Genomic DNA, 15,403 nt, shown 5'->3' on the forward strand with positions numbered 1-15,403 from the left:
ATCAATGTTTAGTACAAGTTTTTCTTGCGCTTGCTTAAATGTAAGCAAAGCAAGAGCTTCCTGGGTAAGCCAGGGTCAACCATAGAAAATTTCTATCATATTTGGTTATTTAGTACAACCTCTCAATGCACCACACTTGTTCACCTTTTCGAGACACAGATGGTAAAGATATATCAAGCGATATATATCTAGGTTTCCTTACTTATAAGTATCATATTAACTCTCTATTTAAGGCAAACAGTCTCTTGGCGCCTAAAAACCACACTTGTTCTTCTTTTGGGATACAAATGATTGTAGGCAAAACGTCTGGATGGAGTTTGTTTCCAAACTCTCTTCCTCACAAGTTTAACGAGGCCCTTGCTACTTACACTCTTTAGTAGTTGGCGACGAGCGATGGCAAAGTGATGAATGAATCTCAATCTAAACATGATGAATCTTATAATTAAATCATCCTTATCAAGCACATAACATACATTTAAACTACTTAAAAATACTTCAACAAGATGAATCGTTAAGACATGGGAGAAAGATGGATAAAACATGCACTGTATTAATAAATGTAGGCCTTTCATCCATTAGAATAAGAACATTCATACATTACAAAGTACAAAACAAAAAGTAAAGAGATGAGTCGAATCGTAGAATGCACTACTGCATTCCTTAACTCCTTTATAAGTTAGAGAAATGATGAGTTAGCTTCTCTCTCTCTAATATCTCTCTAAGCTCTCACTCAGACATTGACCGAAGAACAGGTGAAGGAAGGACTACTACTACAAATGGTGAAGGATTCTAAAACTCATCCTCTCACCGGCCTTCTTAAGGGATGGCCTCTTCTGTGTTTTATTCATGGTGGAGTTGGCTTCTTTTATAGGCATACTTTAGGCATGAATTTAATTGTGCTATACTGCACACTCGTCCTTGCTATGCTGCACATTTGTCCTTGCTTACAAATGTCAGTTGTCGTTCATTATCACATCATTTCCAAGTACCACTCTTATCTTCTAGTGAATCATCTCGTGTAATTATGTGCTGCCATCTCGCGTTATGACTCGCCAAGTAGCTTTTTCTTGCTGAGTTCATGAGCGCAATCCTCGCTTCATTTCTTCTTTTCGCCATCCTGCATATAAAACACTTAATAATATAGTTAATCATGTGCGATGACTTATGTAAAGTGCATTCTCTTAATATTATTATAAATTTTCACTAAAAGCTACGCATTTTAATCCTTTATCTCATGCTTTGACTCTATTGTTTTACCTAGAAGGTCATAATAACTTGTATTTCTACAAGTTATCGCACCCCTAAATTTAAAACAATGGTTGTCCTCAAGAATAGCTCCGCACCTAAGACTTACCTTCCTCTTCAAATCCATTAAACTTCTCATAATGTGATTTAGTCTTACTCGCCAATCGGCTCCACTTCCATCACGTACTTCCAAATTTGAAAATTTTCAAGTTCAGAAGGCGGCAAGCTAAGTCTCAAAATACCCTTGTTCATTTTCTAGAAAATTTGTTTTCAATCTTTAGAAATGACTTAAATTTCTAAAAATTTTAATACCTTTTTAGCGAAAAATTTTATTGTTGCTTTATTTGGTATTGGCGTTGTGTGGGAAAACATTGGTATTCTATGAATTTATTCCTCTCCTCAAATACAACTCTTATCTTCACTTTTTAACTTTGCTTTCGTATTTTTAAAGCTTTGTTTTTTATTTTTGGGTCGAAAGACAACGACATTGAAGTTTTTATTTCAATTGAATTTGAATAAAATAATTTCTAATTTACTTTATTTTTTACATTGTTTTAACTTTTTTTAAAACGCTTTATTTAAAATGCCTTGATAGGATTCTTAAAAAAATTTCGAAAGCTTTAGCTTGGACCTTGCACACCCCCAAATTTAGAATGTAGCAAGGTCCTCATTGCTGAAAAGTGAATGATCACTACTACAAATATAGATTTTAACGACGCAAGTTTTGCATCATAAAGACTTTCAAGGACACAATTTTCTCGTCATTGAAGCCACTGTCAAGAAAGGCTATTTAACGACACTTTGAAAAATGTGTCATTAAATATGCTTAGATGACACCAAAATTGTGTCATTAATACCTTTACCTTGATGCAATAAATATGTCACCGTTATCTATAACTCGACACTAATATATTGTCATCAATACCCTTATATTGACGTAAATCATGTGTCATTGTTATCTATACCTTGACACTAATATATTGTCATTAATACTCTTAGATTGATGTTTTAAATATGTCACCGTTATCTATTACTCGACACAAATTTATTGTCATTAATAACCTCATATTGACGCTTTAAATATGTCACCGTTATCTATATCTTGATACAAATATATTGTCATTAATACCCTTACATTGACACTTTAAATGTGTCATCGTAATCTATTACTCGACATAATTATATTGTCATTAATACTATTACATTGAAAATTTAAATATGTCACCGTTATCTATCACTCGACACCAATATATTGTCATTAATACTCTTATAATGACGTTTTAAGTGTGTCACCTTTCAATATAACTCGACATTAATATATTGTCGTTGTAAATATTTCGTTACACAAAATTGTTGTCAAGAAATGTGCCTTAACAACACTGTTTCTATTTAATAAAGGCTTATATGTCGACACATGTTTGGTGTCGTTATTCTTCATTTTCGCAACATATATTTTTTTGTCATATATTTCTTCTTTCAAAAAATCAAATACTAAATTTTAGCATTACCCACATATGTTGGAAAGATATTTATATTGATAATAAAAAATATAACTTACATTATCGGTAAAGATTTTACAATAATCCAAAAGATAAATTTACTGTAATATTACATGTATGTGTGACCTAATCTAATCAAACTGACACATAAATGAGAACTTGATCGATACCATGGTTCATGGATTCTTCACTGCCTGCAAATTTGAAGAAAATGAACCTTAGCTAACATTCATTACAGAAAATGCACAAGCATAGGCATAAACATTAAGTACATGTCAAACAAAAATCACCTTCTTAATAAGCAGACTAATAAACTTTTCAAAATAAGCGTCCAAAGTTCATACAACCAAGGTTTTTAATAAAAGACCCATAAGGAATGCAAAAGATTAAAAAAAAAAACACCGACTACATAAGCACGGACATAAGCATAGTATATAAATGTTGCAAATGTAAGTTTCGACTCAATTTGTATAGATCAAGCAATGTTCTAGTTTGCATCAAATTGAAACTTAAGCATAAACGTACCTTTAGCCCCCCTCCTCCAAAGTAAATACAAAACAACATGATTCCTATAACATATGTCTAAGCGATTGAACAAAATAGCTTTTCAATGACTACCATAAATGCAGAATAGTCAACACAACAAAGTATCAAGTTTCTAAGTATTTGTCAACATGATTCCTAAAACATATGTCTAAGTGGATCACACAAAATAGATTTTCAATGGCTACCACTACAGGATAGTCAAAGCAATATTCCTAATTACATGTTAACATGATTCCTAAAATAAAATAGTTAAGTTACGTTACAAAACAAAAAGCACACTTACCTCTTTCTTTTACTAAATCTCCACCCTCATATCTTGATTACCCTCTACAGAGGCTTCTTCTTTTTTACAAGTTTGGAAGCCCTAATAATGAATAACAAACTATGTAAGTTATCCAATTATTGTTTCAAATGCAATATATTAACTCATTATTTGATTCCTAACCGAGTTCATGATAAATTAAGTTAACATTATTTTCAAAGTTATTCCAAGAACAAAAGTTGCAACCAATGTTATGAGAAAACAACACACAATGTAACAAATAACAAACACTTTAAAATTTTACATACTCCAAAAATCCAAATAATATATAAAATCCAGTTGCAAAATAAGTAAGTTTCAAAACTTTCTTACCATGAAGATTGGGAAGTGTTGCTATCAAAGATCTCTTGTAGTTCCTCTTCAATCAAACTCAACCCAAAAAATCGAGTAGACAATATATTGATCTAAATAATCCTTGTTTTTTTTTTCCTGGGAACCATACAACAAGAAAACATCATCATTGACATTCAACACAAAAGCAAATCTTTAATGACTTAAATTGAGAAGTCCTAGTTTTGTATCTTATCCTCTTATAGTTTTTAATTTAGTCTATCACTATTCGTAAATGTTAAAATTAGATGATAATGAAACTTACATAGCATGATACTTCATAGATTGACAGAAGCTCGGAAAAGCAAAAAAAGTCATCTAAGTGAGGAAAAATGAAATTTTTTTACTAATTGAAAAATGTAATATACTAGTTGCAAGCCAAGAACCATAAAATCCATAAATGAACATTATTCCTTTCCATCTCAAATTTTTATATCCATATGGAAAAAATCAAATGAATTTTTCATACATTTTGCAATTATAGAAATTGAAAAATAAATAATAATAATAATAATATTATTATTATTAGCAAAACAATGTGAAATATGACAAATATAGGTTGGGAAATAATACAGTTTGGCAAATGATTTGACAAATAATACAGCAAATAATATAGTTGACAAATTATACAAGTTGAGAAATAATATAAAATCCAAGTTGATAAATACTATATTGGAAATAATATACAGATTGAGAATAAATATATTGGAAATAATATAAAATAATATATTGAAAATAATATAAAATATTGGAAATAATATAAAATAATATATCGGATATACTATAAAATACTATATCTAATATAATATACAAGTTGAGAAATAATACAGGTTTGTGAAATAAATATTAAACCTACAAACTATTCTGTCTTTTTTATAAGTCTAATCAATTAATAAACAGTAAACCAAAAAATAACAATAGCCAAATTAAATCAATTGACTTAAACATAACAAATTTAAAGAATATAGAATAAAATGGCCTAAATCTAACCAATTTGAATCGCCTAGATCTACTAAATTTGAAGCAACCATAAATTCAATTGACCTAAACCTAACAAAATTAAAAGCTCAAATGACCTAAAGCTAACAAATTCGAAGCACGTTGAAATTAATTGACCTAAACAACAATAAATTCAATTGACCTAAATCTGAACTAACAATAAAAGCAAACAATAAAAGCATACTAAACCCAATTGACCTAAATTTGAAGTAACAACAGTAAATCCAATTGGCCTAAGCCCTATCCCTAACAAAATTAAAGTCACCTTAAAATTAATTAAGGAAATTACAACAAAAACAAATTTGCAAAACTACATTCTTATAATTGATCACACTCTTAAAAGGGAAGGAAAAGGGAGGAAATTAAAAAAATTGTAACATTTGAAGACCAATTTGATAGTTTTCTTTAGCTTTTTTTTTTCAATCCTTAAAAGGGAAGGGAAAGAGAGGAAATTAAAAAAATTTAAAAAAATTACCTTTGACAAAATAGTTTCCTTGGCTTTTTTTCGACCCTTCCAATTGATCTCAAACGTACCCTTCAAAAAAAATCCTCTGTTTTTTATAGTGGAGAAGATGGCGTGAGAGAGAAAATTGGGTTAGTTGAAGGAAAACAGGGAAGAGAGCGGAAAAGGTGGGAGTGGAAGAGAAAATTGGGTGAGTTGAGGGAAAATAAGGAAGAGACTGATATTCATTTTTTTGTTTTTGTTTTTAAAAAGAAAAAGTTAAATCAAATTCAAATCCAACTTTCAAAATAAAATAAAAATAAAGTAAAATAAAGTAAATAAATTAAAAAAAAAATAAAGGTCAAAATGTTGTATCTACAACTTCTTAGAAGATTACCCCTCCATTGGATCAAAAAATATTTCTTGTAGACAAAGATAATCAATTGAATTTCGCACTTTAATTTTCTAAACAAAATGTATCTTGCATACTGATTAAACAATCAAGAGCAAATGAAAAGATTGTTTCATAGAGATCACATGGAATTGAATTCGTTCTTGAACAAAAATTAAAGAATCAACATGCTAAATTAGAAGAAAAATGGAAGAAACTCTCAAATAAATTGAATATCCATGATCATCTTACCTTTTAGAAGATTACCCCTCTACTGGAATAAAAGATTGATGGAATATTTTTTAGAGAAAAAATGATAGAATGAGATGGGAGAGTTCTGAAAAAATGATATTTAAAGAGAATTTGGGTGAAAATTGGAGTTGGATTTATGAATGGATCAAATATAACTAAAAATTGATTAATATTTACAGAAAAATGAGTTATATATAGAAAAGAAATGAAAATAACCGCTTCATGGGTTTTGAACTCATAACTTCAGGGCCAGGCGCGCACTCAATTTGATAGAAATAAGAGGATTTTGGAAAGTTGTTATATATTTAGAAGACTGCCATTGAAAATATGCGAGCAAAAATGATTTGCAGGCTATGAGATACAAACACAGGACATCAAAGGCTCCCACGTGAGGAGAAGACGACACGTGGCATATGTAGATTGGCTGAAGAGTGGAGAAGGTGCGTGCGTGAAGTCTTTCGGAAATGGAGAGTAAAGGAATACGCTCGGCTGGGATTTAAACTCACGACCTTGAGGTGTTTACGCGCGTGGAAGTATTGAATCTTTTTTGTTATTTACCAATTGGTCTCTAATCTTCGATTTACCCGTTTTTATTTGTTTGGACTTTGTTTTAAGTGTTTTTCATTGCATTAGGTTCGTAATAGAGTCTATATTCTAATTCTGTATAAAATTATAAAAATAATGAATATATGCATGATATAGGTAGAGAGAGTCTAGGCTTTCGCGTTTTTGGTAGAGAGAAAATTGTAATGCCCCGAATTTTCGAGGTAAATTTTATCATTTTGTGTGATTTTTTTCGAAAATTTAAAATTTTGGTGCAAATTCTCGGTTTCCTTCGAAGAGGGTAGAAAAAGAAATTTAGGGATATGAATTTCTTTAAAATTAAAATTTTGTAAATTGATATAATAATAATATAATATTAATTATATTATTATTATTATTTATTATTATTATTATAATTCAATACTAATATTATTATTATTATTTAATATTAATATTATTATTACTATTTGATATTATTATTATTATTATTATTTAATATTATATTCATTATTTAATATTAATATTAATATTATTTAATATTAATATTATTATTATTATTATTATTAATTATTATTATTATTATTATTATTATTATTTAATATATATATATATATATAATAATTTTTTTTAAAAAAAAAACCCTAACCGCGCGCCCCCCCCTCCCGACTTCATCTTCTACTTCTTCCTCCGTCCTTCGCCCGATAGCCCGCCGCTTTTGTTTTCCTCCTTCTTCTTCTTTCTTCCTCCTGCGTTCTTCAGCTGACCAACACAGCCATCTCTCCATCCATTTCTCTCCACCTTAGTCTCTGTCTCCGTCGTCGGAAATTTTTTTTTTCAGCTTCAACGTTCGTCCGCCGCGGCCCTGTCCATTTCCGATCTCCCTCTTGGTCTCACGTAACCGGACGCCGCTGTGCGTTCTTCGTCCGACCGTGTCTGCCGACGTCCAGCCGCCTTCCGCCGCGTCGTTCGCCAAGCAGCCGACGGCGAACCTCCAACGGTCATGGATCTCCTATCTTGCAAGTCGACCCGAGAACCCTCATCCAAACTGACCCGAGCCGTGAATCCAAGCTGACCCGAGCCACGAATCCAAACCAAGCCGAGGCGCAAGTTGAGCCGAGCCGCGAGTCGAGTCAAGCCGAGTTGAGTTGAGCCGCGAGGCGAGTCAAGCCGAGTTGAGCTGAGCCGCGAGCTGAGCTGCGAGCCGAGTCAAGCCGTGAGCCGTGAGCCACGAGTGAGCCAAGCCGAGCCGAGGGTGAGCCGAGCCGGGCTGAGCCGAGTCACCTAAGCTTTCCTTCCTCCACTTCGGGTCACAGTGAGTCTTCGGTAAGGATTATTTTGGAAATTTACCCCTATAACCGTTTCGAGTTTGAATATTGGAGTAAGACTTGGTCCTACCTTTCGTTCCTTGAAGGTGTTAGGGAGTTGACGCTCAAATTCTCGGGTTTCGTGGAAGGCTTTTGGAGATAGCTTTCCCTTTTCTCGAGTAAGTCAACGGATGTTGCTTAGGACCATTTAAAAATGAATCTTGCTAGTATCGTCGTTTAAAACCCTTGTGTTTTCGTTTAGGTGGATCCGTTGAGCGTGGACTCGATCGAGCAAGTATCAGGTAAGGGATTTCCTACTACTGGACCTCGGATTGAGGATGGAAACGTAGTAATCCACAGGGGATTACACGTTAGTAACTGTACTGAATAAATGGATGTATGTTTGACTTTTAAGTATCGCTGTTATGCTCTTGTCTGATGTAAAGGTAACGTGACCGCTAGTTGTAGCTTGTGTGCCATCGGGTGTAAGGAGTTGTTTACGAATAGACACCGATGCCCGGATGTTCTGTATATTGTAGTTATGTTAATGGGCTACGTTGTGGACTGGAATTGTATGTCGATGGACTTTAAAGTCTTACGGTTAGGTATGTGGTAGTCTATTGTCTGGATATTGATCATGGAGTTTTGTCGTGGAAGGACTGTGAGTCCGATTCTGATTGACTAGTTGACTGGATCTAAGGAATATCACAATGGTGTGCGAATTGGAAACGCATATAGCAACTGAGGATGTAGTTGTTTAAACCTATACTATCTGACTGGCGAAGCCTATGGCGAATTTGTAATATGAATGTTGTCGGAGTATGACTGTTGTAGACGGTTTAGTATGGACTGAGGGGTAACGGTTAGCTTCATCTATGAGGTAGTGTACCTTACGGATAGGTGTATCCTTCTGGATCACTAGACTGATACGTGCATCCTTCGAGATCACTAGACTAATATGTGCATCCTTCGGGATGACTACACTGATATGTGCATCCCTCGGGATCACTAGACTGATAGGTGTATCCGTCGGGATCACTAGACTGATACGTGCATCCTTCGGGATCACTAGACTGATACGTGCATCCTTCGGGATCACTAGACCGATATTTGCATCCTTCGGGATCACTAGACTGATATGTGCATCCCTCGGGATCACTAGACTGATATGTGCATCCCTCGGGATCACTAGACTGAGAGGTGTATCCTTCGGGATCACTAGACTGATACGTGCATCCTTCGGGATCACAAAACTGATTTGTGCGTTCTACGGAACCACTAGACTGTTTACGTAGGGTACCCCTGAATAGGAAATTAACTGTTTTTCCCTTACGGGCCCAGTAGTGGGTCCCTTACTGGGTATATTTTATACTCACCCTTTCTCTTCTTTAACTTTTCAGGTAAGGGTACAGCGAGGGGCAGACCGAAGAGAGGTAAGAAGGATGCGTGAAGGCCATATGGACGCGTCTGGTTTTCTTTATGCTTCCGCTGATGTATTTTGTTAGATTATTTGGTTTTGTGATTTTGAGTTTGATGACTTGAGTATTGTATTTGAAACTCCCGTGATTGTGATTTAAAATAGGGCTCGAAACTGCTTTTGTAATATCTTTAAACGTTTTTAATGAATCGTAACCGGTCCTTTATGGGTTTGTGTGTTTTGTGGTCGAGTCTTAGTACTGAGTAGTGACCTCAGCTTAGTCCGGAAAGTTGGGTCGTTACAATTGGTATCAGAGCCTAAGTTTAGGTTATGTAGACTGACTTATGATGTGAGTCCGTGTTTTTGTGTCCTTATGGCTAAGACGATCCTTGCCACTCGTCAAGTACGCTCTCATGAAATTATATGTATAACTCTATATGCATTACCTTACCTAAGTTAAACTGCGAAGTTAATTATCACATATGACTAAAGGGATCATTGGTGGTTGTTAGGGAAATGTCGCCAAAGAGAGGTGCACGTAAGGGTGGCCGAGGAGGCCGAGGAAGGGGAGCAGGACGTGTTCAACCTGAGGTGCAGCCTGTAGCCCAAGCCACTTACCCGGCTGCGCCAGTTACTCATGCGGACCTAGCTGCTATGAGCAGAGGTTCAGGGCTTTGATTATGCAGATGCGGGAGCAGCAGCAGCAGCAGCAGCCTGCCCCGCCAGCTCCTGCTCTAGTTCCAGTTGTGCCCCAAGTCGTGCCCGATCAGTGTCGGCAGAGGACAAGCACTTGAGGGATTTCAGGAAGTATAATCCCACGACATTCGATAGGTCTTTGGAGGACCCCACCAAGGCTCAGCTGTGGTTGTTGTCTTTGGAGACCATATTTTGGTATATGAAGTGCCTTGAGGATCAGAAAGTTCAGTGTGTTGTTTTCATGTTGACAGACAGAGGTACTGCATGGTGGAAGACTACAGAGAGAATGCTAGGGGGTGACGTGGGTCAGATCACGTGGCAACAATTCAAGGAGAGTTTCTATGCGAAATTCTTCTCTGCTAGTTTGAGAGATGCCAAGCGGCAAGAGTTCCTGAACTTGGAGCAGGGCGACATGACAGTAGAGCAGTATGATGCGGAGTTTGACATGTTATCTCGCTTCGTTCCCAAGATGATAGTGACTGAGGTGGCCAGAGCTGATAAGTTTGTTAGAGGCCTCAGACTAGACATCCAGGGTTTGGTTCGAGCTTTCCGACTCGCTACTCATGCCGATGCACTGCGCCTGGCAGTGGATCTTAGTTTATAGGAGAAGGCTAACTCGTCTAAGGTCGCAGGTAGAGGTTCGACCTCGGGACAGAAAAGGAAGGCTGAGCAGCAGCCTATTTCAGTGCCACAGCGGAACTTCAGATCAGGTGGTGAGTTTCGCCACTTCCAGCAGAAACCTTTTGAGGTAGGGGAAGTTGCCAGGGGGAAACCGTTGTGTTCCACTTGTGGGAAGTACCATCTGGGCCGTTGTTTATTTGGGATCTTGACTTGCTTTAAGTGTAGGCAAGAGGGGCACATAACTGACAGATGCCTGATGAGAATTATCGGGAATGAACAGAATCAGGGAGCAGGTGCTCCACATCAGGGTAAAGTCATTGCTACCAACAAGACTGAGGCTGAGAGGGCAGGCACAGTGGTGACAGGTACGCTTCCCGTATTGGGGCATTACGCCTTAGTTTTGTTTGATTCGGGTTCGTCACATTCTTTTATCTCTTCTGCATTTGTGTTGCATGCCCGCTTAGAGGTAGAACCCCTACACCATGTTTTATCAGTATCTACTCCTTCTGGTGAGTGTATGTTGTCGAAAGAAAAGGTGAAAGCATGCTAGATTGAGATAGCAGGCCATGTGAATGAAGTAACGTTGTTAGTCCTGGACATGCTCGACTTTGACATAATTCTGTGTATGGATTGGTTAGCCGCTAACCATGCCAGCATAGATTTTTCTCGTAAGGAGGTAGCGTTTAACCCTCCCTCGATGGCCAGTTTTAAATTAAAGGGAGAAGGGTCAAGGTCGTTACCTAAGGTAATCTCAGCCATGAGGGCCAGCAAACTGCTCAGTCAGGGTACTTGGAGTATCTTAGCGAGCGTGGTGGATACTAGGGAGGTTGATGTATCACTGTCATCGGAACCAGTGGTAAGGGACTATCCGGATGTTTTTCCTGAAGAACTTCCAGGGTTACCTCCTCACAGAGAGATTGAGTTTGCCATAGAGTTGGAGCCGGGCACGGTTCCTATATCCAGAGCCCCATACAGAATGGCCCCAGCAGAGTTGAAAGAACTGAAAGTGCAGTTACAGGAATTGCTCGATAAGGGATTCATTCGATCGAGTGTGTCACCCTGGGGTACGTCAGTTTTATTTGTTAAGAAGAAGGATGAATCGATGCGTCTATGCATTGACTATAGGGAGTTGAATAAGGTAACCGTTAAGAACAGATATCTCTTGCCCATGATCGACGATCTGTTTGACCAGTTACAGGGAGCTACAGTGTTCTCTAAGATTGATCTTCGGTCGGGATATCATCAGTTGAGGATTAAGGATGGTGATGTACCGAAGACAGCATTTCGTTCCAGATACGGACACTATGAGTTTATTGTGATGTCTTTTGGTTTGACGAATGCTCAGGCAGTGTTTATGGACTTGATGAACAGAGTGTTTAGGGAGTTCCTAGATACTTTTGTGATCATGTTTATTGATGATATCTTGATATATTCCAAGACGGAGGCCGAGCATGAGAAGCATTTACGTATGGTTCTGCAAACACTTCGGGATAATAAATTGTATGCAAAGTTCTCGAAATGCGAGTTTTGGCTAAAGCAGGTGTCCTTTCTAGGACATGTGGTGTCTAATGCTGGAGTTTCTGTGGACCCAGCTAAGATAGAGGCCGTCACCAGTTGGACCCGACCTTCCACAGTCAGTGAGGTTCGTAGCTTTTTGGGTTTAGCAGGTTATTATCGGCGGTTTGTGGAGAACTTTTCCCGTATAGCTACTCCTCTTACTCAGTTGACCAGGAAAGGAGCTCCTTTTTTTTGGAGCAAGGCATGTGAGGACAGTTTCCAGAACCTTAAACAGAAGCTAGTTACTGCACCGGTTCTTACTGTACCTGATGGTTCTAGGAGTTTTGTGATTTATAGTGATGCTTCCAAGAAGGGTTTGGGTTGTGTATTGATGCAGCAAGGTAAGGTAGTCGCTTATGCTTCTCGTCAGTTGAAGAGTCATGAGCAGAATTACCTTACACATGATTTAGAGTTGGCAGCAGTGGTTTTTGCATTGAAAATATGGAGGCATTACTTATATGGTGAAAAGATACAGATCTTCATGGATCATAAGAGCTTGAAATACTTCTTTACTCAGAAGGAACTGAATATGAGACAGCGAAGATGGCTTGAGTTAGTGAAGGATTACGATTGTGAGATACTGTATCATCCAGACAAGGTAAATGTGGTAGCTGATGCTCTTAGTAGAAAGGTATCACATTCAGCAGCACTTATTACCCGACAGGCCCCATTGCATCGAGATCTTGAGAGGGCTGAGATTGCAGTGTCAGTAGGGGCAGTCTCTATGCAGTTAGCCCAGTTGACGGTACAGCTGACTTTGAGGCAAAAGATCATTGATGCTCAGAGTAACGATCCTTATTTGGTTGAGAAGCGTGGCCTAGCAAAGGCAGGGCAAGCTGTTGAGTTCTCCATATGTCACACCCCCTCCCGGACTACCTACTACCTTAGACCGAAAGATGGCGTGAAGCCAACAAACAACGCTTTTCTGTACCTGTATCTGTCGACTCTACTTAAAACTTTCATGTGATGAACTTGCCAATCTAGTATATAAACTATTGTACATGCCACAAAACACAGCAGATCCTAAGCTAGTCAAACACAGCTAGTCAAACACATACATGAAGTGTACCTCAAAATTTACCGATTTCACGAGTAAACCTAAAGACACTTTAATCAAAATATAACCAACAAAATTTACACAACTACAGCTCCTAAAGCTTATACAAACTGTGGAGTATCTATAACATACAAGGGTGTATATACATCACAACACAACAGACTCTATGCCCAACTCAAAATACGTACTGGCAATCGATAATGAAGCTTCCGCAGACTAAGGCAGTCTATCAGGCACCGGGAACTCGATCTCTACCTGGAAAATGGGTAAAACATTTTGGAAAGGGTGAGCTATGAAGCTCAGTGAGTGACTCAGTTTAAAACTATGAATTTAAAGATAAGAGCACGTGAAAACTTTACACATATAAATCTGTTTATACAAGTCGTAAATGTAAATGTGTAGTAGTAAGAATAGCTTCCTTAAATACTCAGCATGTTCATCATTGAAATCTAGCAAGGCATATCAAGTATATCGAAGCATTTTAACTAACATGACGAATCTACGTTGTGTAGGGTACACCTAGTACAACAACGTTTACAAGCACTACGATGTAGTGGGGCCCGCCCAGCACTCCCATCGTCTTTGTCGTAGTGGGGCCCGCCCAGCACTCACGACAGCATCGTTGTTACGGAGTACACTCAACGTCAACAACGAAATCTAACCAGTGTGCACACGGTAATCTCTAGCCTCAGGCTCAAGATCTCAGTCATGTAGTTAATGAAAATTTCATAAATCATCATAAAATATTAAAACATGCCTGCTTATAAATTTTACACAAAGCTCGAACTTTACTCAGCTCTTTCGTGGAAAATTGTAGTTCTTAAAACAAAACTTCATACTAATTCATGCTTTGCTTAAAATATTGTGGTTTAAATACTTTCCAAACATTTAATATCTACGTGCTAGCATAAATTTCTTTAAGAAATCTAGTCTCCAAATGTATACTTGAAAATAGTCATGAAATTCAAATACCTTTCATGGCTTCGTAAATAAACATTTATCGCATTCAATCATAATAACAGTTATGGAAAATATTTCAAAGTTGGTTTTGTCACTCACAGTCTTGGGCTAAATCCTTGGTCTATAAGCTCGGGTTAATTCTTCTCGGCCTGCCAACAACCCAACCGAGTATTAAAACTCTAAACATTCTGGTTTCCTAAAGATATACATAACATGTCGCACCAAAGATGACGCTCACGAAAACAAAGCTTAAGAAATAAAATCCTATTTCAACAATTCTCTAAAATTTCCAGATTTCTAGCATAAACTTCAAAGGACTATAACTTTCTCAATACTTAACCCAAATGAGTGTTCTTTATATCAAAATCTTCATTTTGAGATCCTCTAAAACTTACCTGAAGACATATAAATCTGATTCTCCGTGCATAAACACATATAACCCTCAAAACAGAACCACTTCAAGAATCACGCGCACACGACCTCTTTAACTTGTTCCTACAATTTAACCAATTTTTAGTCGTTTTTGGTTTACAATTTATTCATGAAAGTTGTAGTAAATTGAATAAGCTTTCCATCCATACAAAATAGAGATTCTAAATCCACCGATACACTCTGAAATACAAGAAAAACCAGAGACCTTCTGATTTCGAGTGAAAACCAACTGCCCTGTTTTCTTCATCAAAAAGCACCAAATGAATATCCGAATTTGCTCCAACGTTCTTCATAAAGTTTGTTTAAAAATTAGTTAACTTTCAGTAAATGTAAATCTCACCTCTTAATTCCTTTGGAAGAGTTCAAACCAAATTAAAAACCAGTGATGTGCAGAATGAACTGAAATTCAGCCATTGATACACTTTGCTTGAGTTCTCCTCCTCTTCTTCAACCTAAAAATTCTAGTAAAATTTCTCTTCTTCTTCCAAACTCTCTCTTAGAAGTTCTCTGCAAATTGAAGAAGGAAAAAAGAAGAAAAAAATAAAATAAACGGAACTGTGATGTCTTCAAACTCTTGGCAGTGAAGGGAAGAGAAGAAGAAGAAGAAAAGAAAAAATGAAATTTTCTTCTCCTTTTCTTCTTTTTATCCTTTGTTTTCTTTCTTTTCTTTACTTTATTTAATAAAACTATTTAATATATAAATATATATATATATATATATTTACACTTAATTTCCATTTTCTTTTTTTTTTCTTTCCACATTTAAAGAAATTAAACCAAGAAAATATCG

At 36.7% G+C, this 15,403-nt stretch overlaps 1 long non-coding RNA gene across 2 annotated transcripts; it reads right to left on the bottom strand.

Annotated features, from left to right (window-relative positions):
- Positions 1 to 2,798: 2,798 nt before the first annotated feature.
- LOC127149881 (uncharacterized) lies at positions 2,799 to 15,193 on the bottom strand. Of its 2 annotated transcripts, XR_007821716.1 has the most exons (7): positions 14,954 to 15,193; positions 14,577 to 14,676; positions 14,281 to 14,330; positions 13,410 to 13,476; positions 3,925 to 4,041; positions 3,574 to 3,654; positions 2,799 to 2,938 (listed from the first exon to the last, which is right to left on the bottom strand). It is a non-coding gene; the product is annotated as an uncharacterized LOC127149881 (long non-coding RNA). The 2 variants fall into 2 exon arrangements; XR_007821715.1 differs by having other exon boundaries at positions 13,410 to 14,330.
- Positions 15,194 to 15,403: the final 210 nt, after the last annotated feature.

The sequence above is a fragment of the Cucumis melo genome, chromosome 6 (assembly GCF_025177605.1).
Source record: "Cucumis melo cultivar AY chromosome 6, USDA_Cmelo_AY_1.0, whole genome shotgun sequence".
NCBI lineage: Eukaryota > Viridiplantae > Streptophyta > Magnoliopsida > Cucurbitales > Cucurbitaceae > Cucumis > Cucumis melo.